We start from the raw sequence: 22,776 nt of genomic DNA on the forward strand, positions 1-22,776 counted from the left end.
TCAGTGAATCTTTGGTAAGCAGAATTGGTTTGGAAAGATCGCATTATTTTCTCTTTTTAAATTATGTAAGAATTCAAGTGGACACATTGAACAAGGCAGGTTTTAATTACTTTAAAGCTTTTAAAGAGTTTTGGAATGAAAGATGGCAATATCGTAATTACTTCAGGGCCTCACAGCATTTCAGGCCACCTTACGAATAATGAATTCCCATTCTCTTTGATCATAAGGAAGTGATACAATAATCTTATCGGAGTCACTGGGAGCTGTGAGCGGCTCACTCAGTGTTCAGCATAAGCCATCAAAGTAAAATATATAACAAAAACCACTCTCAAAGCTTGTGCAGGCCACTGAATTAGGTAGAACTTATCAGTAGGTTTTCTCCAGACATATACAAGCTGCAGCAATACAATCTGTACAATCTATTGACCAAATGCGATATTGGAATAAAATTTTAACAATTGAATGAAATTTTAATTATGTTTTTAAAATATATTTTTATTAGTTGCCTAAACTGACTTTTCACTCACCATGTAAGCAAATGTTAACCAAAGGAAAATAATTGTGAGAAAAAAAAGATATACCTTTCTATTACGGGAACTGGATATACAGAGAGAAGAAGCTTTGTGAAGGGAAGTATACTTGCTGACCATTAATGATTCATGCTGATAGTCAGCGATTCCTATGTAGTGTCAATTTGTAAGCACAGAATGTAATCTTGCCACATTACATCGAGGTTTCCCCCGAGTGCTACAGAGAAAATATCCTGCACTTCTTATGTATGGATCTTGCGCATATGCAAAACCACACAATCAGGTGACTCGACAGGGTAAATTTTAACTCCACAAACGGGTCGAGAGGCAGCCCTCCATTTTAATAGGTTTTTTTATTTTTTTAACTCCTGGGGGTCGGGATTCCTGGGCCTTCTGCTTCTCACCACATAAGGAGGAGGGGAGATGGCCTAGATCAACAGGTAAGTGCCATTATTGCACTGCTTGTGGGCCATGAGGAGCAGGAGTGTTTCCTCCAGGCCCAAGTCTACCTGGTGCGATCCCACAGGTGCAATCGGCCGAACCCCTCCCCTGATCTCCGACCGACCCCCCTCCCCCCCCCCCCGATCTCCGACCGACCCCCTCCCCGACCTCCGACCGATCCCCCCCCCCCGATCTCCGACCGACCACCACCACCCCCGCCCCCCCCCTGATCTCCGACCGACCACCACCACCCCCCACCCCCCCGATCTCCGACCGACCACCACCACCCCCCACCCCCCCGATCTCCGACCGACCACCACCACCCCCCACCCCCCCGATCTCCGACCGACCACCACCACCCCCCACCCCCCCGATCTCCGACCGACCACCACCACCCCCCACCCCCCCGATCTCCGACCGACCACCACCACCCCCCACCCCCCCGATCTCCGACCGACCACCACCCCCCACCCCCCCGATCTCCGACCGACCACCACCCCCCACCCCCCCGATCTCCGACCGACCACCACCACCCCCCCGCCCGATCTCCGACCGACCACCACCACCCCCCCGCCCGATCTCCGACCGACCACCACCACCCCCCCGCCCGATCTCCGACCGACCACCACCACCCCCCCGCCCGATCTCCGACCGACCACCACCACCCCCCCGCCCGATCTCCGACCGACCACCACCACCCCCCCGCCCGATCTCCGACCGACCACCAGCCCCCCCGCCCGATCTCCGACCGACCACCACCCCCCCCCCCGCCCGATCTCCGACCGACCACCACGCCGCCCCCCCGATCTCCGACCGACCACCACCCCCCCCCCCGATCTCCGACCGACCACCACCACCCCCACCCCCCGATCTCCGACCGACCACCACCACCCCCCCCCCACCCGATCCCTGACCACCGCCCCCCCCCCTCCACCACGATCTCCAACTGACAGCCAGTTGGACGGGAGAGCCCCCCCAGCCCCGCTCTCTTCCTGGCTCCCCGTTAAAATTTACCCTTGCTGTCTAAAGTAATTGGGGCAAATCTATAACAGGCTGTTTCCCTAGAGGGTAAATGCACCTGCTTCATGTCGAGCTGCTCCCAGCTGGGCATGTGTAGTTGCAGGACTGTTTTGTACAGGGAGTGGGGGCTGGGGGGCAGCTGGTGTTCGCATTGGTCTTTCCGGGCGGTGTGAGGACTGGACTCTTCTCACTTTCTGATCTTACGTGAACTGTTCACATATCAGTGACTCCCTGGCCTCACGAGCAGCCAGGTGAGTCGCTGCTCTGCCCATGGGTTTGTCCTCCTCCTCCTACTCCTCGATATGGATGGTGGATAAGGGAATGGGGTCTCCTCAACCGGTACCCCTCTCTGTTGCGCCACGTCGTGCACAACACACTACTATAATGCGACCCACTCTCGCTGGTGTGTATTGAAGCGCTCCCCCAGAATGATCGAGGCACTGAAACCACATCTTGAGCAGCTCTATCGCATGTTCAATTTTTGACCTGGTGGCGATGGGGCTGTCGTACAGTGCTCAAATGCAAACACTGATATATGATTGTCAAGTTGAAGTTACTGATGTGTTGGGCAATCACAGGGCTGCACCTCACATTGTTATAAACAAACTTCTGAGAGAGCTCTCCTGAGCACTGGATTGGATTCAGCTCTGTATGTTTGCAGTGGAGAGACCACAGCTAATTGTGCTCAGCAATGTAACTGAGCATATCTTTTCAAAATAGTTCATGCCCATGAATGTGGCAGTGCTGCCATAGAACGCCGGTTTAATTAAGTGAAGAAATACATAATATATCCATGGTACATTAAATGAACCCGTTACACATATTAGTAGGGACAGTTTTAACCCTATACAGGTGCGCAGTTAAAAGTGGGACTTATCGCGAAAGTAACACATCGATCCCACAGACTCTGATTTTAACCGTGCGTTAGGTCTCACCATGGCCAGGCTCCTCCTACCCAATTGACTTACCAGAGTACTGAGTAGCTTCAATGTCCAGGAGCTCCTACCCGCCGGCCAGCTGCTGCTTCCTGCCAATATTGTGTGGGAAACTGGCCAGGGGCATATAGATGAGGTCCGAGAGTTAAAATCTCTCAGGCGTAATGCTGCTGAGATGAGGACTGTTTGCCGCCTGTCTCGTCGCCCCCTCCCTGCCTGAATTAAAATCAAGGCTAGTTTTAACATGAGTGAATAAATATTCAAGTATTAAGCCAGCCTTACTTCAGAAGTTTTATGTGGACAGTCCAGGTTTTTGGATGTGAAATGAGCCACAGTGGTTCAACGGGTGACCTCCACAGAGAAAGATAAGTTTAAATCTCTGCTAAGTTTCATCTGCAAATGGACATTAATTTATCGCTGCAAGGTTGATAAGTGAACATTTCCAGCTTTGGCCACCCATTGCCCCCCTCTCAACCAGTACCCACAATGCTGCCTCCTCTCCAGGTGGCCGAGTCTGCCCCTGTACAGGGCTCCAAATCCCAGAGGGCATAGGCCGAAAGCCTCTAAGCAGTCCGGCCATGAACAAGAGCAACCTGCCACAACCTCGGCTGCAGCCACAGGTGATGCACCACATAGAAGCGGTAGGAAGAGAAAGGCTAAGGATTTATGATCACAAGGGTGTCTGACAGACTGTCATGTTTTTCATTTATATTTGGTTTCTGTTAAAGTCACATTAAATGTTATCATTCTCATCATTACGGCCATGTCTTGCCCATTCTTGACTGGCTTTTGTGATAGCGCCCTTTCATGTGCTTCATCATAAACACTGACACTTGATGCCACCCAGTGGGTCACTTTACAGTGGGTGTAGGTGTAGTTGCAGGACGGTTTTGTACAGGGAGTGGGGGCTGGGGGGCAGCTGGTGTTCGCATTGGTCTTTCCGGGTGGTGTGAGGACTGGACTCTTCTCACTTTCAGATCTTACGTGAACTGTTCACATATCAGTGACTCCCTGGCCTCACGAGCTGCCAGGTGAGCCACTGCTCTGCCCATGGGTTCGTCCTCCTCTTCCTCCTCCTCCTACTCCTCAATGTGGATGGTGGATAAGGGAATGGGGTCTCCTCAACCGGTACCCCTCTCTGTTGCGCCATGTCGTGCGGGACACAACACACTACTATAATGCGACCCACTCTCACTGGTGCGTATTGAAGCACTCCCCCAGAATGATCGAGGCACTGAAACCACATCTTGAGCAGCCCTATCGCATGTTCAATTTTTGACCTGGTGGCGATGGGGCTATCGTTGTATCGACGCTGTTGCTCACTGATGGGACTCCTCAGAGGTGTCAGGACCCATGTGTGCAGGGGGTATCCCTTGTCCCCAAGGAGCCAGCAATTAAGGGTGTTTGGTGCGTGAAAGAGGCCCGGGATGTTGGATTCCCTCAGAATGAAAGAATCATGGCAGCTGGCAGGGAATCTGGCGCACACGTGAAGAAATCTTTTGCAGTGGTCACAAACGAGCTGAGCATTGATGGAGTGATACCCCTTCCTGTTGATGAACAGTCCTGGCTCGTGTGGAGGTGCTCGGATTGCTATATACGTGCAATCAATTGCACCCTGTACACGGGGGAAGCCAGCTACTGAGTAGAATCCCACTGCCTTCTCCATCTGGCTGACATTGTCCATGGGGAAGTTGACATATTTCGAGGCCCTGCAAAACAAACTGTCAGTGACCTGCTTTATGCACTAGTGTGCAGACAACTGAGACACCCCGGCAATGTCACCGGTGACATCCTGGAATGATTCGGAGGTGAAGAAGTCGATGGCAGCGGTGACATTAACCGCGACGGGTGATGAGATGCTCCAGGCCCAGCTGGGAGCAGCTCGGCATGAAGCAGGCTGCAGGTGTCTGCGACCACCTGGCGACTCGCTCTCAGCCTAGGTAGGCACTGCTCCTCAGAGAAGTCCTGGAAGCTGAGCCTCAATCTGTAGAGCCTCTGGTGAGGGTCGTGCCTCCTGCAACGTCATTCCCTCTCGTTCCCCTCTGTGCTGTTGTGTAGGTGCCTGTGGCACAGCACTGTGTTATGGAGCTCCAAGTGGCGGAAGTGCACGCCGTGCCTGGCGAGGATGGTGATGTTCCTCATCCTCAGATGTACTGGTGAATGCAGCCATCCTGATGGTGTCAGTTTGAGGGGGTCCAAAAACTTGGTGAACATGTGTAAACAGAACAATTCTGAGTGGAAACCAAGAATTTTCAGTCGAAAACAAACATCGCTCAGCCAAAAGTTTTACTGAGAGAACTGAGTGCTGTGCTGCAATAACTCATCATTTATCCCCATCTGTCAAACAGGCATTTAAATATCCAACTAGCTGCCGGCTGAAACACAGCTCCTTCACCATGGCGTATTTCAGAGGCCATGGGAAACATGCTGAGGCAGTGTTAAAATCCTATCCATGCCTCAATCAACATAAAATTAAGTACTTTAACTAGTTCAACTCCCTTAATTACTGTTTTAAATATCGGCCCGTCAGCTTGAATTACTGGCGGGACTTACGACTTCCCAGATGCGTCTGGTTCCAACGTGGAAGTCAGCAGGTTGGAGCCGGGATACATTCCCGCTCCAGATTTCTCCGATTTTCATAGCCCATCCTGCCCCCAATACACCCCGACTTGCCTTTTAAATTTGAGCCCAATATGTTCAGATGCATGGGGCATGATTTTAGCACATGCTATCGGGTGCGTTCCTGGCGGGGGGGCTCCGAAAATTGGAGAATCCCGGCGCGGTACCGGAGCCCGCCCCGAACCCGCGCACTTCCGGGTTCCCCGCTGACGCGCCGGCGTGCACGTGCAGCTCCCGCTGGTGGGAATCCCGCAGGCAATTAAAGCCAGCGGGGTTCCACTTGAAGGTATTTATTTAGGTATTTCAGGTCATTAACTGACCTGATTAAGGGATTATGTGGGATTTTAGAGCAAACTGGGACTGTTTCCCACACTGGGGGAAACACTCCCAGGTCAAATGGACGTGTTGCAGCTGTCAGCCTGGGGCAGCTGCAAAGGTCCATTTGACAGGGGGGGTGTGGGGGTTGGGGTGGGGGGGAAAGAGACCCTCACCCATTGCAGGAGGCCACTCTGTCACTTGGGACAAAGTTTGGCCTCCACCACCCTCCTCCTGACAGTCAAAGTCACCAACCTGCACACTTACCCCGGGGTCCGGAGACATGTACCTATCTTGCAGATGGGGGCCGCCGTAGCTGCAATCATGACCTCCTCGGAGGGCGAACAGCATCACCAGCCTCACCATCCACCTCTGACACGTGGAGCTCCACAACAGAGTGCTGTGACACATCCACCTGCACAGGAGGAGGGAGGGCTACCGCAGAGAGAGATGCGTCGCAGAGGGCACTACCCTCGCCACAGGGTCCACAGACTGAGGCTCAGCTTCCTGAATCTCTCTGAGCAGCAGTGCACACGGAGGCTCAGAGTCACTCGACATGTAGTCGTGGACATCTGCAGCCTCTTTCATGCCGAGCTGCTCCTGGCTGGCCCGAGCACCATCATCTTACCTGTCGCTGTCAAAGTCACCACTGCCCTCAACAACTTCTCCTCCGCATCCTTCCAGGGTGCAACCGGGGACATCGCCGATGTCTCTCAGTCGTCTGCGCAAAAGAGCCCTGCAAATACACCTACACCCACTCTGCAGTGACACAATGGGTGGCATCAGTTGTGGGTCCTCATAGTAATCCTCAGGAGAGGGCATTATTGCACAGACCAGACAGGATTCGCGAAGATACGGCAGTAGTGGTGCCAATATAATATGTAATTTGAGTTGGTCAGAAATTAAATATAATTAACACCCATGACAAACCCTCAGACACCCTTGTGCATCCCCTTCATGCTCACGACACGTTTGCCTTACGCTACCTACTGCACATATGTGATGCATGCCCTGTGGCTGCAGCACAGGTGGTGGCAGGTTGAGTGAGGCTGGCCGTGAGAGAGATGCACGAGAGGGTGAGTATGAGAGAGAGCCATGAGATTGTATGAGGATTGGGTTGAGTGGTAGTGACGGGATGAGTACTGGCGAGGTGAGTAGGTGCAGGTAAGATGAGGATGAGGTTTGAGTGGGTATGAGGGGTGATGTGACAGAGTTGTGTTGGCAGTGCTGAAGTAGATGTGGGGTGGGGGCAGTGTTGTGGCAGATGGAGTGTAGGGGGAAGACTACGTGTACTCACTTTGGCTGACCTACTGAGGTCATTGGAGCGCCTCCTGCACTGTATGCAGGTGGGCGATATGTTGGTTGCGCTGGTGACCTCCTCTGCCACCTCGAGCCAGGCCTTCCTGATGGCAGAGGCAGGCCACTTCCTCCCGCACGCCGTGTATTGATACCTGGAGTGAGGCATCACTAAACTGGGAACAGCCTTCCCCCTGGGCTGCTCCATGCTGTAACTTTTGCTATTTGTTGCAGCATCTGTCAGTGGAGGACTGCCCCTTTAAATAGAGCTCCTCCAGCTGACAGATCTTACTGCGCATGCGCAGCCCGCCCGACGCGCAGATCAGCAGCGGGGAACCCGGAGGAGCAGGTAAGTGGATCCAATTAGTGGATTGGATCCTACAATCGCGCGGGAAACTGACTAATTTCACCGGGCGCGTTACCCACGCGCCCGATAGCCCCACCCGCCGAGAACCCGCAGCCCTGCTAACATCGGACCCATGGTTTCTGCTAACTTTGCATTTCTGGGTAGTGCAATTATGCAATAATCATGAATTTACGTAATTATCACGGAATTTCCCTTTAATGAAAAACAGAAGATTGACTGTTTTTGTACTTAACTAAATCACATCTTGAGAAATCACGCAATTACATTAATGGTCTGTTAATTATGGAGAAATGGCCTTCTCTATCTTTTTTTCTTTAAAAAGAGGAATTTCACCCTTGTACAGAATTACCACATATAGGCTGTTTACATTCGGCAGCCTAAATGTAGTTTTATATCAATCTATCATTGAACACTAGCCAAGATCAGATCTAATGCTTGTGTTTGTTTGAGAAAAGGTAAAAAAAGTGCTGATGCAAAATAAAATGCTGCTGTATTAAGAAATGAGAATGAGTTATTTTTAACAATAACTATTGCTAGCGATGGAAGGTAAAGCAAATATCTCCTGGCAGACTCAATGTTAATTGACTTTTATTAATTGTGCTAACGCAAACCATTTTTGACTGCACAAAGGAAGTAAACTATATTCATCACAAGGGATCCATAGGAAAAACACAAGTCTCTTATGGTTCAACTTCTTAGTGCAGAAAGTTAGAGGCAGCTATAAGAAAACCTTAGCAGTGCCAGCAAATCGATTTCTCATTACTGAGCTATACTATTAATGGTTCCTCAGAAATCATCTTTGATTAAGGTCACACATAACAGCTGCAGTCTTAAGTTGCATCAACTATTGGGAAAGTAATTTAAAACAAACTTAGATTGTACAGAACAACTTGGTTTATATAACGATGCCAATACCAACAATGACCTCCCATGTTCTCTATCAGTACTTATTTCTACACAATTAAGACAAGGAAGATCCGAAGTGAATGAACTAATTGCCGTTCAGTTTCAGTAAAGCTCAAGAGTCATTAAACAGTGAATTAATACTGTCACTCTAAAGTTGAGAAACACACAGTTAAAGCTGCCAAGACACCACAGTCGGTGCACCATCATAGTTTCCACAGCCATCAAGAGAAACAGATGGTTAACTACTCAAATAAACCAGCAATCAATGTGAAAACTTTACTAAAGCATTCGTCATACTCTCTCCCTGTGGTTGAAACAACTACAAGTCAATTCCACTTCAGTTACTTTTCAGATAAGGTTTCCACTGCTTATGTAATGATAAAAATGAGATCTACATTTTTTGTGCCTTCCTGTATATTCTAGTAGATACGGGTAAGGTGAGATATTCATCAGGAAAGGTAAGATATTCATCAGGAAAACTGGGCAGGAGGGAACATAGGAACAGAAATAGGCCATTCAATCCTTTGAGCCTGTTCCTTCATTCAGTTCGATCATGGCTGATCTGTATCTTAACGCCATCCAACCGCTTCGGTTCCGTAACCTTTAATAACCTTACCTAACAAAAATCGATCAATCTTAGTTTTGCAATTTTCAATTGACTTATCCTCAACAGCTTTTTGGGAGAAAGAATTCCAGATTTCTACTGCCGTTTGTGTGAAGAAGTGCTTCCTGACATCACTCTTGAAAGCCTACCTCTAATATTAAGGTTATGCCCACTTGTTCTGGACTCCTCCACCACAGGAACTAGTTTCTCTCTATCTACCCAATCAAAGCTTTTAATCATCTTACACACCTCCATTAGATCACCCCTTAATCTTCTATACTCAAGGGAATACAAGCCTCATCTATGCAACCTGTTCTCATAATTTAACCCCTTTAGGCCTGGTATTAGGGGAATTTCTGGAGGGTTTCTCCGACTCGGTGGAAGAACTGCGGAAATGCCGGAAAAAACAGCTTTCGTGACGGCTCCACTAAAGTTGCAGCGGATAATTGGGAGAACCCCCCCACGGAAAATTGGCCTCACTGTACTTTTAAGAATATTTGAGATCGAGTGGTCTTGAAATTGTGCGTGGGATCTCTGATCTCCCCCAGAGAAACAGCATAAATGGTCGCTTTTAACCCTTGGGGATTCTATTGGTCTTCCATCAAAGTTTTGGCGGGAGATTGGAAGAACCCCCACAGAATTTCAGCATCGATGTATTTTGGTTCATGTACAAAGTTGGATAAAGATTATTCTACTGAACTGTTAGAACTAAAGTTTGGTCAAAGAATTTAGGGTAGAGGTTCTTGCCGGTAGGGAGGCAGTACAGTGGCATACTGGCGGGGAGTCCACAATTCAGATCCATCAGCTTTCCGCTCCTTCTGCTTCTCAAGCCCATTCCCGTAACATCGAAGATCAACCTTGGTGGGGTGTTGCGGGGGGTAGGGGGTGGAGGGGTGGTGGTGGCCCTGTGAAAGGGACAGTTCTCAAGATAACCCAGGGATTATGCCCAGCCTGCCCCTATTAGGCCCAGCAGAACACACACCTGCTGAGAGCTGTTTTGGACTTTAAGATGACCTGGTGAATGCAGGAAACAGAGGTAATCGATTCCAGGATGTCTATAAGAGCATAAGCAATAGCAGCAAGAGTAAGCCATATGGCACCTCGAGCCTGCACCGCCATTCAATAAGATCATGACTGATCTTCAACCTCAACTCCACTTTCCTGCTTGATCCCCATATCCCTTGATTCCCCAGAAGTCCAAAAATCTATCTACCTCAGCCTTGAATATACTCAATGGGCCCGATATTAGCACCCGCTATCGCATATGGGACTCCCGCAGGCAATTAAAGCTGGCGGGGTGCCACTTGACAGTATTTATTCAGGTATTTCAGGTCATTAACAGACCTGATTAAGGGAATATGTCAGGAGGGGTCGGATTTTAGAAACAACTGGGACTGTTTCCTGTACTGGGGGAAACACTCCCAGTTGAAATGGACGTGTTGCAGCTATCAGCCTGTGGCAGCTGCAAAGGTCCATTTGACAGGTGAGGTGGGAGAGACCCTCACTCAATGCAGGAGGCCACTCTGTCACTTTGGACAAAGTTTGGCCTCCACCACCCTCCTCCTAACAATAAAATTCACCAACTTGCACACTTACCCCGGTGTCCAGACACATGTACCTACCTTGCGGACCCCCTCAGATGTACATCTTCCAGATGGGGGCCGCCGTAGTGGCAGTCATGACCTCCTCGGAGGGCGAACAGCATCATCAGCCTCGCCGGCCACCTCTGACACGTGGAGCTCCACAACACAGTGCTGTGACACATCCACCTGCACAGCAGGGGGAAGGGCAACTGCAGAGAGAGATGCTTCGCAGAGGGTACTACCCTCGCCACAGGGTCCACAGACCGAGGCTCAGCTTCCTGGACATCTCTGAGCAGCAGTCACTCGACATGTAGTCGTGGACATCTGCAGCCTCCTTCATGCCGAGCTGCTCCCGGCTGGCCCGAGCATCATCTTCTCACCTGTCGCTCTCAAAGTCACCACTGCCCTCAACAACTTCTCTGCATCCTTCTAGGGTGCCACCGGGGACATCGCCGATGTCTCTCAGTCGTCTGCACAAAAGAGCCCTGCAAATACACCGACACCCACTCTGCAGTGACACAATGGGTGGCATCAGGAGTGGGTCTTCATTGTGATCCTCAGGAAAGGGCATTATTGCACAAACCAGACAAGATTCGCAAAGACGTGGCAGTAGTGGTGCCAATATAATATGTGATGTGAGTTGGTCAGAAATTAAATATAATTAAAAACCATGACAAACCCTCAAACACCCTTGTGCATCCCCTTCATGCTCACGACACGTTTGCCTTACGCTGCCTACTGCACATATGTGATGCATGCCCTGTGGCTGCAGCACAGGTAGTGGCAGGTTGTGTGAGGCTGACCGTGAAAGAGATGCATCAGAGGGTGAGTATGAGATAGAGCCATGAGATTGTATGAGGATTGGGTTGAGTGGTAGTGGCGGGATGAGTACTGGCGAGGTGAGTAAGTGCAGGTAAGATGAGGATGAGGTTTGAGTGGGTGTGAGGGGTGATGTGACAGAGTAGTGTTGGCAGTGCAGAAGGAGATGTGGGGGGGTGATGTGGCAGACGGAGTGTAGGGGAATGAGTAAGTGTACTCACTTCAGCTGACCTACTGAGGTCATTGGAGCGCCTCCTGCACCAAATGCAGGTGGGAGATATGTTGGTGGTGCAGGTGACCTCCTCTGCCACCTCGAGCCAGGCCTTCTTGGTGGCAGAGGCAGGCCGCTTCCTCCCGCCCGCCGGGGGGGGGGGGGGGGGGGGGAAGATCTCTGTCCACCCCCTCCTCCTCCTCACCCCATCCAATGATACCTGGAGTGAGGCATCATTAACCTGGGAGCAGCCTTCCCCCTGGGCTGCTCCATGCTGTACTTTTTCCTATTTCTTGCAGCATCAGTCAGTGGAGGACTGCCCCTTTAAATAGAGCTCCTCCAGCTGACAGACCTTACTGCGCATGCACAGTCAGCCCGATGTGCAGCTCAGCAGCGGGGGACCCGGAGGACCAGGTAAATGGATGCAATTAGGCTGCGATCGCGCGCGGGGCAGACTGATTTCACCGGGCGCGTTACCCACACTCCCACTCCCACTCGCCCCCCCGCCGCGAACCCGCAGCCCTCCTAATATCGAGCCCCATGACTCAGAATGCACAGCCCTCTGGAGTAGAGAATTCCAAAGATTCACAACCTAAAGACTGATTATTTTACAAAGTCACCCGTTCTTTCCTTGAGGGTTATGAAGGGAATACTTTGCCATTTTTCTTCAGTCTGCTTTCAGGCCTCAGGTGCCCCCTTTCAGATTGGCATGGTACCTCTTAAACAGAGAATGCACCTCTATTGAACCATTACAAGGGCAGGCACCTGTGCCAAATATTCTAATAACTCCATCCCTGGGATTTTGGACTGTTGCATCCTACTTCCTTCTCTCCCCACCCCCTTCTGCACCACTACAGGCTCAGTTGCATCCACGCTTAGGATGTTTAAGGGGTATTACCGGAAGTTTAAACTTTTGGAATAATTCTTCTGTTTTTGACACCACCAGTTTTTAAACACCGGAGATGCTGCAGGAAGTTTTTTTTTAAAACTGATGGTATACCTGCACGCAGACTTGCCTCCAGTAACTCCTGATAAGCGGCAACTGTGTAACCTGAAAAATTCATAATGCATTGTCTAACAAAAAGAGGAGATTCACGCTGCAGAAATTCAACACCCTAATCCATCTCCAAATGTCTGTAAAAAAGAGAAAATGGCAGAGGACGAAAAAAACTGACAGGAATAACTCATTTCCTTCTTCACATGGAGACAAAGATGTAAAGGAAAATCGAAAGAGGTCAACCATTAGATGGATATGAGGAAATCGTTCCAAATGAAAAACCTCAGTTATGAGCTCATTACCAAAGTGGCCTCTTATCTTCATACAGATGAATGCCACATTAAAAAAGTGAAATTGTGACAAACTATCCACAATCTTCATAAACTAGGGCTTGGAGAAGCACCTGATCCCACACTAATGTGGGGGAAGAAATGTACTCTATCATGGGTCTCCATAGATAACTAGTGCCCTCCCCCCACCTCCCCCTAGAATGAACAAAGTAAATATTACCCTGGGATAACAATAGCTGTGTGTACATTTCAGCTGTCAGCATTATCCAGTGTAATGTTAGGTATTCAAAAGGAAGGGTATATCTCTGCAAATACATGATTCTTTCCCCTGCCCCAGGAGAATTGACTATCATAAGGCAACAACTATACCTCTAGACAGTGGTTTACGCCCTTATTGCTGTATATCAATTATCATAAATAAATTATAATTACAATTACAATCAACAGGACATCTAGGTGTTATAATCAGAAACTACAACCATACAAGCAGAGGCTGCTAAATCCCTTGAAAATGTACTACAATGCTTATGAAATAAACATCCTAAGCTCCTGAGGGACTACTGGTCAGCTTTGAAAATGGAGAGCTCTTCTTGTAATGTGGTCAGGTGCCAAGTATTTAGGGAGCTCAAAAGGAAGAATTAAATAAGGACAATTTGTTCTACAAAGAAATAGGAAGGGTACGTGAAAACAGGAAAGCTATTTTAATGAAAGACTTCAATCAACCAAATATAAACTGGGAAAACTCAATTGGTTTAAAGTCAATTTGGTAAATATTAATGCATGGCTGCTTCATAACCCAGTGTATCATTGGAAACGATGGGAGGCAGCACTCACTTTGACCTGATTTTCATTTATGACAAGATGCAAGAAATGGAGGTTATATTATCCCTAGGGGTTAGCAACCACAGGGTGATCAAGTTCAATATGATCGACAAGTCATAAATACTTAAGATAATGAGTCAGTATATCATTTTAAAAGAGCTAGGTTCAAAAATTAACAGAACAACTAAAGCAAATGGGTTGGGGTAGGTTGCTCAACGACACTTCTGTAGAAGGCAAGTGGACCACCTTTAAAGGAATAATTTTGGGTATGCAGGCTAAATACATTCCTAAAACCAACCAGGCCAGACTAATCAAAAATGTTCCTAAATGGACTAATAAAAAAAAATGAAAAGTAAACACCTCTACAATTCCTGAAGGGAGAAAGGTGATGAACGGAAGAAAATGTAGAAACATTAAAAGAGTGAACAGAGGGGGAAAGAGGAACCTCGGAAAAAGCATGGCAGTAGAGGCAAAACAATGGTTAAAAATAAAGCTTTCAGTGCTACAACAGTGAGAGCGCAGTCAGGGAAGAGGTGAAAACCATAGATGCAAATGGGTTTGAATCTAATGATAAACACAAAATGAAATATTCTGAATGATTACTTGCTCCATGTATGTACAAGGGAAACATATGCAACATGCCCTCCCCAAACTTAAAATGGACAGCACAGAAGCAGGCCATACAGCCCAACTGGTCCATACCGGTGTTTATGCTCCACCTGAGTCACCTCCCATCCTTCTTCATTTAACCCATCACATACCTCCTATTCCTTTCTCCCTCATGTGTTTATCTAGCTTTCCCTTAAATGCAAACAGAGGTAACTGAAGCAAAATCAATCGGGAGAATTTTAACCAGGATGGGCAGGTCAGTGGCGCGGGGGAGGGAGGGTTAAATCGTTAAAAATGGGAACCCCAACTCCAACCCACCGTGAATGTGCCTACTTCCGGTTTAACTGGGGCAGGTCAGCGGTCAAGCATGTAACCTGCTCTCATGAGGCTGGTCGGTAATTATAATATGTTAATGAGCCTCCATGCCTCAGATTTTGCCAGCCATTTGGATTTAATGCATCCAGCACGGGTTTCCCGGGGGACAGGAAATCCGGCAGCTAAAGGGAGCAGAGAACTGTCGGATCCAACACTTAAGTACTTTTCCAGCACTGCTTGAGGGCCAGGAGGAGCAGGAGTGCTTCCCCTCGGACCCCCAAGCAAACCTGCCTCCCTCCCAACGTTCGGCCGAACACCCGCGATCTGATCTCTCTCCCCCCGCAATCTTCAGACCCTCCCCCTCCCCGTGATCTCTCGACTGACAGCTGGCACCTGAAAATCCAGCTCTTAGCCCCCGCCTCGTCCAGCATCTCCGGTATGTCATGAGTGTCATGTCCAGGGCCCGAGAAACATATTAAACTGTGCTGACCTCATGTTATCAGGTGAAGTCAGCTCATGTAGGTTTTCGTTGTACTGTTCTTCCACCATTCCCGTTAAGATATGGGTGGACTGTAGACCATTCTGCAAATTGCAGCATTTCCAAAGATAATCAAATCAATCTCATATCCCACAATAATTAGCTTAATTCATATTTTTAGGCCACCAGATAAAGATTTACTGCCACATCAAACAAATTTTCATAATTACAAACTACCATGAATACAACGTCAGACTGGCAGTCTTTGTAGAAATTACAATAGCTCAGTATTACAGACAAGCAGATTATCAGCCTCACAATGTAAAAATAAACCATTCGCTTGTGTTTAAGATGACCTCACAATAGATTATTTTTTAAGTTGGCTGGAACCAATACAACAGTGATTGTGAGATGAGTTACTGGGTTAGGCGTTATTGTGTGAACACTTATGTATTAAATTCCTCTTTCTGGTATTTCAACAGAGGCATTAACCCATTAAACTCAATGATCCTAGCGGAAGTTCAGGGCAACCAGTTTTCCCTATGGCCTCCTTTGCAGCACCCATTTGCAAGAATGAGTGGCGGGCACACTTCTCAGCTGCATTACAGGGAGCAGGTATGATTTGCGTTGCGCAGTTGATATGCAGGTTGCATGCATCCTGACTGCCTCCTGCCTGCATTGATCAGCTCTCAGCATATCAGGTGGGAAGTAGCCCTCAGACCTCTACGCCCAATAATGTGAGGTCCCAGCACCAAAAGTACTTTGCAGTCACATTATCAAGGCCAATACAAAATTAATGCTCCAATGACATCTGAGTCAGAAGGTTATAGACTCAAACCCCACTCCAGTACATAATCTGGAATTTAAAAAAAACTAGTATCAGTAATGGTGGCCATGAAACTACCTGATTTTCGTAAAAACCCATTTGGTTCATTAATGTCCTTTAGGGAAGAAAACCTGCCGTCCTTATAGAGTCTGACTTATATGTGACTCTAGACCCACAGCAACATGGTTGATTCTTAATCGTCCTCTGAAATGGCCTCGCAAGCCACTCAGTTGTACAATCTTGCTACAGAAAATCACAATAAGAATAAAACCAGATGGACTACCAGGCATCGGACCACGAGGCACTGGACACAACAAAGGCAAAGCAAGCCCAGTCGACCCTGCAAAGTTCTCCTCAGTAACAACTGGGGACTTGTGCCATAATTGGGAGGGCTGTCCCACAGACTAGTCAAGCAACAGCCTGACATAGCCACACTCACAGAATCATACCTTTCAGCCAACCTCTCAGATTCTTTCATCACCATCCCGGGATATGTCCTATCCCACCGACAGGACATACCCACCAGACGTGGCGGTACAGTGGTATACAGTCAGGGGGAGTGGCCCCGGGAGTCCTCAACATTGACTCCGGACCCCATGAAATCTCATGGCATCAGGTCAAACATGGGCAAGGAAACCTCCTGCTGATTACCACCTACTGCCCTCTCTCAGCCTCTCAGCTGGTGAATCTGTCCTCCTCCATGTTGAGCACCACTTGGAGGAAGCACTGAAGATAGCAAGGGCACAGAATGTACTCTGGGTGGGGGACTTCAATGTCCATCACCAAGAGTGACTCAGTAGCACTACAACTGACCGAGCTGGCTGAGTCCTGAAGAACACAGCTGCCAGACTGGGCCTGCGGCAGGTGGTGAGCGAATCAACACGAGGGAAAAACCTACTTGACCTTGTCGCAGATGCATCTGACTATGAGAGTATTGGTAGGAGTGACCACTGCACAGTTCTTGTGGAGAAGAAGTCCCTTCTTCACTGAGGACACCATCCAACGTGTTGTGTGGCACTAACATTGTGCTAAATGGGACAGATTCAGAACAGATCTAGCAGCTCAAAACTGGGCATCCATGAGGCACTGTGGGCCATCAGCAGCAGCAGAATTGTATTCCAGCACAATTTGTAGACTCATGGCTGGGCATATCCCTCACTCTACCATTACCAACAACCCAGGGGGTCAACCCTGGTTCAACGAGGAGTGTAGAAGAGCATGCCAGGAGCAGCACCAGGCGTACCTAAAATGAGATACCAACCTGGCTACAACCCGGGACTACATGCATGCTAAACAGTGGAAGCAAAATGCGATAGACAGAGCTAAGCAATTCCACAACCAACAGATCAGATCAATGCTTTGCAGTTCTGCCACATCCAGTCGTGAATGGTGGTGGACAATTAAACAACTAACAGGGGGAAGAGGCTTCATTGCCATCATTGAGGATGGGGATGTTCGAGTCCGGCATGTGAGTGCAAAAGACAAGGCTGAAGTGTTTGCAACCATCTTCAACCAGAACTGCTGTGTGAATGATCCATCTCGGCCTCCTCCCGATATCCCCACCATCAGAGCAGACAGTTTTCAGCCAATAAGATTCACTCCACGTGATATCAAGAAACGGCTGAGTGCAGCAAAGGCTATGGGCCCCGACAACATCCTGGCTGTAGTGCTGAAGACTTGTGCTCCAGAACTAGCCGCGCCTCTAGCCAAACTGTTCCAGTACAGCTACAACACTGGCATCTACCTGACAATGTGGAAAATTGCCCAGGTATATCCTGTCCACAAAAAGCAGGAAAAATCCAATCCGGCCAATTACCGCCCCATCAGTCTACTCTCAATCATCAGCAAAATGATGGACGTGTCAGACAGTGCTATCAAGCGGCACTTACTCATCAATAACCTGCTCACCGATGCTCAGTTTGGGTTCTGCCAGGACCACTTGGCTCCTGACCTCATTACAACCTTGGTCCAAACATGGACAAAAGAACTGAATTCTAGAGATGAGGTGAGAGTGACTGCCCTTGACATCAAGGCAGCATTTGACCGAATGTGGCACCAAGGAGCCCTAGTAAAATTGAAGTCAATGAGAATCAGGGGGAAAACTCTCCAGTTGCTGGAGTCATACCTAGCACAAAGAAAGATGGTAGTGATTGTTGGAGGCCAGTCAGCTCAGCCCCAGGACATTGCTGCTGGATTTTCTCAAGGCAGTGTCCTAGGCCCAACCATCTTCAGCTGCTTCATCAATGACCTTCCCTTCATCATAAAGTCAGAAATGGGGATGTTCACTGATGATTGCAGTGTTCAGTTCCATTCGCAACCCCTCAGATAATGAAGCAGACCGTGTCCGCATGCAGCAAGACCTGGACAACATGCAGGCATGGGCTGATAAGTGGCAAGTAACATTCGCACCAGACAAGTGCCAGGCAATAACCATCTCCAACAAGAGAGAGAGTCTAACCACCTCCCTTGACATTCAATGGCATTACCATCACCAAATCCCCCACCATCAACATCCTGGGGGTCACCAGTGACCAGAAATTTAACTGGACCAGCCACATAAATACTGTGGTTACAACAGCAGGTCAGAGGCTGGGTATTCTGCGGCGAGTGACTCACCTCCTGACTCCCCAAAGCCTTTCCACCATCTCCAAGGCACAAGTCAGGAGTGTGATGGAATACTCTCCACTTGCCTGAATGAGTGCAGCTCCAACAACACTCAAGAAGCTCAACATCATCCAGGACAAAGCAGCCCGCTTGATTGGCACCCCATCCACCACCTTAAACATTCACTCCCTTCACCATCGGTGCACCATGGCTGCAGTGTGTAACATCCACAGGATGCACTGCAGCAACTCGCCAAGGCTTCTTCAACAGCACCTCCCAAACCCATGACCTCTACCACCTAGAAGGACAAGGGCAACAGGCACATGTGAACAACACCACCTTCACGTTCCCCTCCAAGTCACACACCATCCCAACTTGGAAATATATCACCATTCCTTCATTGTTGCTGGGTCAAAATCCTGGAACTCCAACCTATCAGCACTGTGGGAGAACCTTCACCACACGGACTGCAGCAGTTCAAGAAGGCAGCTCACCACCACCTTCTCAAGGGCAATTAGGGATGGGCAATAAATGCTGGCCTTGCCAGCAACACCCACATCCCATGAGCGAGTAAAAAAAAAATCATCTAGACTGACACTTCAGTGCAGTACTGAATGAGTGCTGCACTGTTGGGGTTGCGTTTTTTGATGCGACATTAAACCAAGGCCCCATCTGCAATCTCAGATGGACATAAAAGATCCCATGACACTATTCAAAAGATAGCAGGGGAGGTCTCCCAGTGTCCTGGTCAATATTCATCCTTCAACCAACATCACTAAAAAAGAGAATAACTAATTATTCATCTCACTGCTCTTTGTAGGACCTTTATGTGTACAAATTGGTTGCCACATTTGCCTGCAAAGCAACCGTGACTACACTTCAAAAGTAAAGTAATTAATTGGTTGTGAATTGCTTTGGGACATCTAAAGGATGTGAAAGGCACTATATAGATACAAGCTCTGTCTCCCTTTCTTACAGGATTAAAAAAGGAATTTGCTGCCATCTTTTTCTGGACCAACAGAAAGAAACTTTCTGATCAAATTGGAAATAAGTATCACATTATGGGGTAGATCGTGACTTTGTGCTGTATCGTGTAGAAAGGGTGATAGCAAGTCAGCAGCCCGTTTGACATCTCTCCCGATTTTTATTTCCATTGTTTTCAATCTAGGGTGACGTACTCCAATGAAGTACTAAAGGAATCCTGCACTGTCGGAGGTGTCGAATTTCAGCTGAGATGTTAAACCAAGGCCACCGCCTGCCCTTTCAGGTGGGTGTAAAAGATCCCATGGCACTATTTCAAAGAAGAGCAGAGGAGTTCTCCCCGATGTCCTGGCCGTTATTTATTCCCCATGCAAAATCACTAAAACAGATTATTTGGTCATTGTCTCATTGCTGTTTGTGGGACCTTGCTGTGTGTACATTGGCTGCTGCATTTCCTACATTACAACAATGAGTACACCTCAAAAGTACTTCATTAGTTATAAAAGCACTTTGGGACATCTCGAGGTCATGAAAAGCACTATATAAATGCAAGTCTTTCTTTTTGGTGCTTCACACCAGGTTTGGGTGAGAAACTGAAGGGGACCAAACAGCTGAGGTCCGGGAATTAAATCTCCCAGGGCTCACACTGGAGAGCTTGGCAGTTTGCCATCCACCTCCAACCACATGACTCCCTTCAGGAGTGAAAATCGGTCCTCTGGAATCTGACCCTTCTGGCATACTCCTATTGAAGTTATGGTGGGAGTACTTCAGAAGCACCATGGGCTTTCAAGGTTTTCACATGAAGTCAAGTTTATCTAAAACTCACATTGCAGAAGTTCTTTAAAATGAGCATGGGCATTCAGCCCATCTTAATTAATTCATCCAGAAAGACCCTAAAGATCACCCATTGCTGCATCTAAAAGAAAGCTTCTATTAATATTATAATACTGCTAAAGGGCACCTGTATAGACGGTCCAGTTGTTATCAGTCCCAATTAATTACATGCTCATAGACGGATGGTGGTATTGAAATACCTCGTCCTTAGAGACCTGATTAACAAAGACTACACTGATCAAAAATTATGACCTTTCATATGCAAGTCATTCCAATTTTCATGTGCGGAAAACAAAAGCACTGAAAGAGCAGAGGCTGCAAGGCAATTATTAAATTTGTCCAGATACTGCAATTAGTATCAGTTAGGTTCAAGTCATATCAAGCCAGAGTGAGAATGCACTAAAATGCCACCTACCTTCAGTCACAAATGCCACAACTAGTAAAGCATTAAAATGTTAAGTATTGATCTGCTATAACATTATAACAAAGATTACTTATTATGACATAGATTTGGACCAACAGATGCGTTCCATTAGTAGCATAATTCAGACAATGTCCTGAAACATACAAATTATTACATACTATAACTTGTACTTGTATAGTGCTCCTCAGGTACAGGAACATGCCTCAGGGCACATAACAATATCAGTTAAACAACAATGAATGATGGCTTTTTCACAAATAAAGTAAATCATAATCACAGGGTTCATTGATTTGCATGGTTTGAATGATTATATCACATTGGCCCACTGATTCACTGATCTGGTTTCAATCGCCTAAGGAGGTGGGAGAGGAATTTTCCAGTCCCCCCACCCCCAAATTGGCCTGGGTTTTTTCCAATCTGTTTTTTTTGCCTCTTTCGGGAGATTACATGGCTCCGGGTGGGTGGGCAATAATGAATTGTGATACCTAAAGCATCACAACTGTGTGGGACAGGCTGGACTGATCAGTAGGTCTTTTCCTGTTGTCATTTTTGTATGTTCATATGTAAGTATTGTGTATTTCTGGGCTTCTCATTTTCACAAAAATATACATTGTAAAATTATTTTTTGCACTTTGCATAAAATATGTTCTAATGGAATTAAAAGATGGATTAATACAGTGGCAATCTCTCTTACATCACACTCTTAATCAAGCAGAATTTTAATACTGGCAAAGTTATTTAGACGTGTTGTATTACAGGCCTATTAGAGCAAAAGGTTTCTGTGGAGGATACAGAAGTCCTATTTTCAGGTTGTAAGTAACTTTGTTATTAACTTGCTGCTGAGAGGAAAATAGCAGTCTTGGAACTAAAGCTGAAGTTCATGCTGCATCTCCTAAAATGTGCTTAGAACAGCACTAAACTTGACTAGTCAACTAAAAATATCAATTTACCACTAAGAGGCAGATCTTTACCCAAAACTAATGAAGTTATCAATAGTACCTTGTGGAATGCAATGTGCCTTTTGAGCAGCACTATCAATATTGCTTCTTTTATAATAGTCCTTCAGCTCCACTGGATATCTATTTTCTTTGGCTCAAAAGAGAGCTTTCAGGATATCAACCAGAACTACTTGTCAAGGATAGACTATTGGCATATTTACCAAGAGTTATGTGGTAATGTAGATGTTGTTGTTTGCTGACAGGCTTACTTATGTGGCAGTAGTGCTCCATGTCTTTAACCATCCTAATCCAGGGCACAAGTTGTAAGAATTTGTAAAATGTCTTCATAAATCAATGCTGGCCTGCTCTAATAGCCTCATGGTAACACCTCATCAGGTGCTATTTTGGAGCAAGCTGAATCTTTACAACTGGGCCTCATGTGTTTGAGGAATGGAAAGAATGAACTTTGGATTTATCCAACACCTTTTCACCACCTTGGGACATCCCACAGCACTTCACAGCCAATTAAGTACTTTTAAAGTATAGTCACTGTTGTAGTGTAGGGAAATGTGGCAGCCAATTTGTGTATAAGATCCACAAACACCAATGAGATAAATGATTAGATAATCTGTTCTGATAATGTCAGTTAAGAGATAAATGTTGGCTGGGACACCTCCTCTGCTCTTCTTCAAAAAATGCAATGGGATCTTTTATGTCCAGGAGAGGCCAAATAGCACCTCAGTTTGACTTCTCATCTGAAAGACAGCATCTCTGATAATACTTGGTACTGCACCTAGATTACTTGCTCAAGTCTCTAGTGTGGGACTTGAACCCACAACCTTCTGACATAGAGCCATGGCTGGCTCCTACCTTTTGTACAAGGTGCCTTCAGCAGTTTCAATGAGTGCATCAACACAAAGTATCTTTTCCGCTGTAGTGTTGATGCATTTATATTGGCATAATAGAGAGTTTGAATCACTGTTTTGAGGATCGGATTGGTGTTCTACAGATC

This window comes from Heptranchias perlo, chromosome 3 (assembly GCF_035084215.1).
Source record: "Heptranchias perlo isolate sHepPer1 chromosome 3, sHepPer1.hap1, whole genome shotgun sequence".
Classification (NCBI taxonomy): Eukaryota; Metazoa; Chordata; class Chondrichthyes; order Hexanchiformes; family Hexanchidae; genus Heptranchias; species Heptranchias perlo.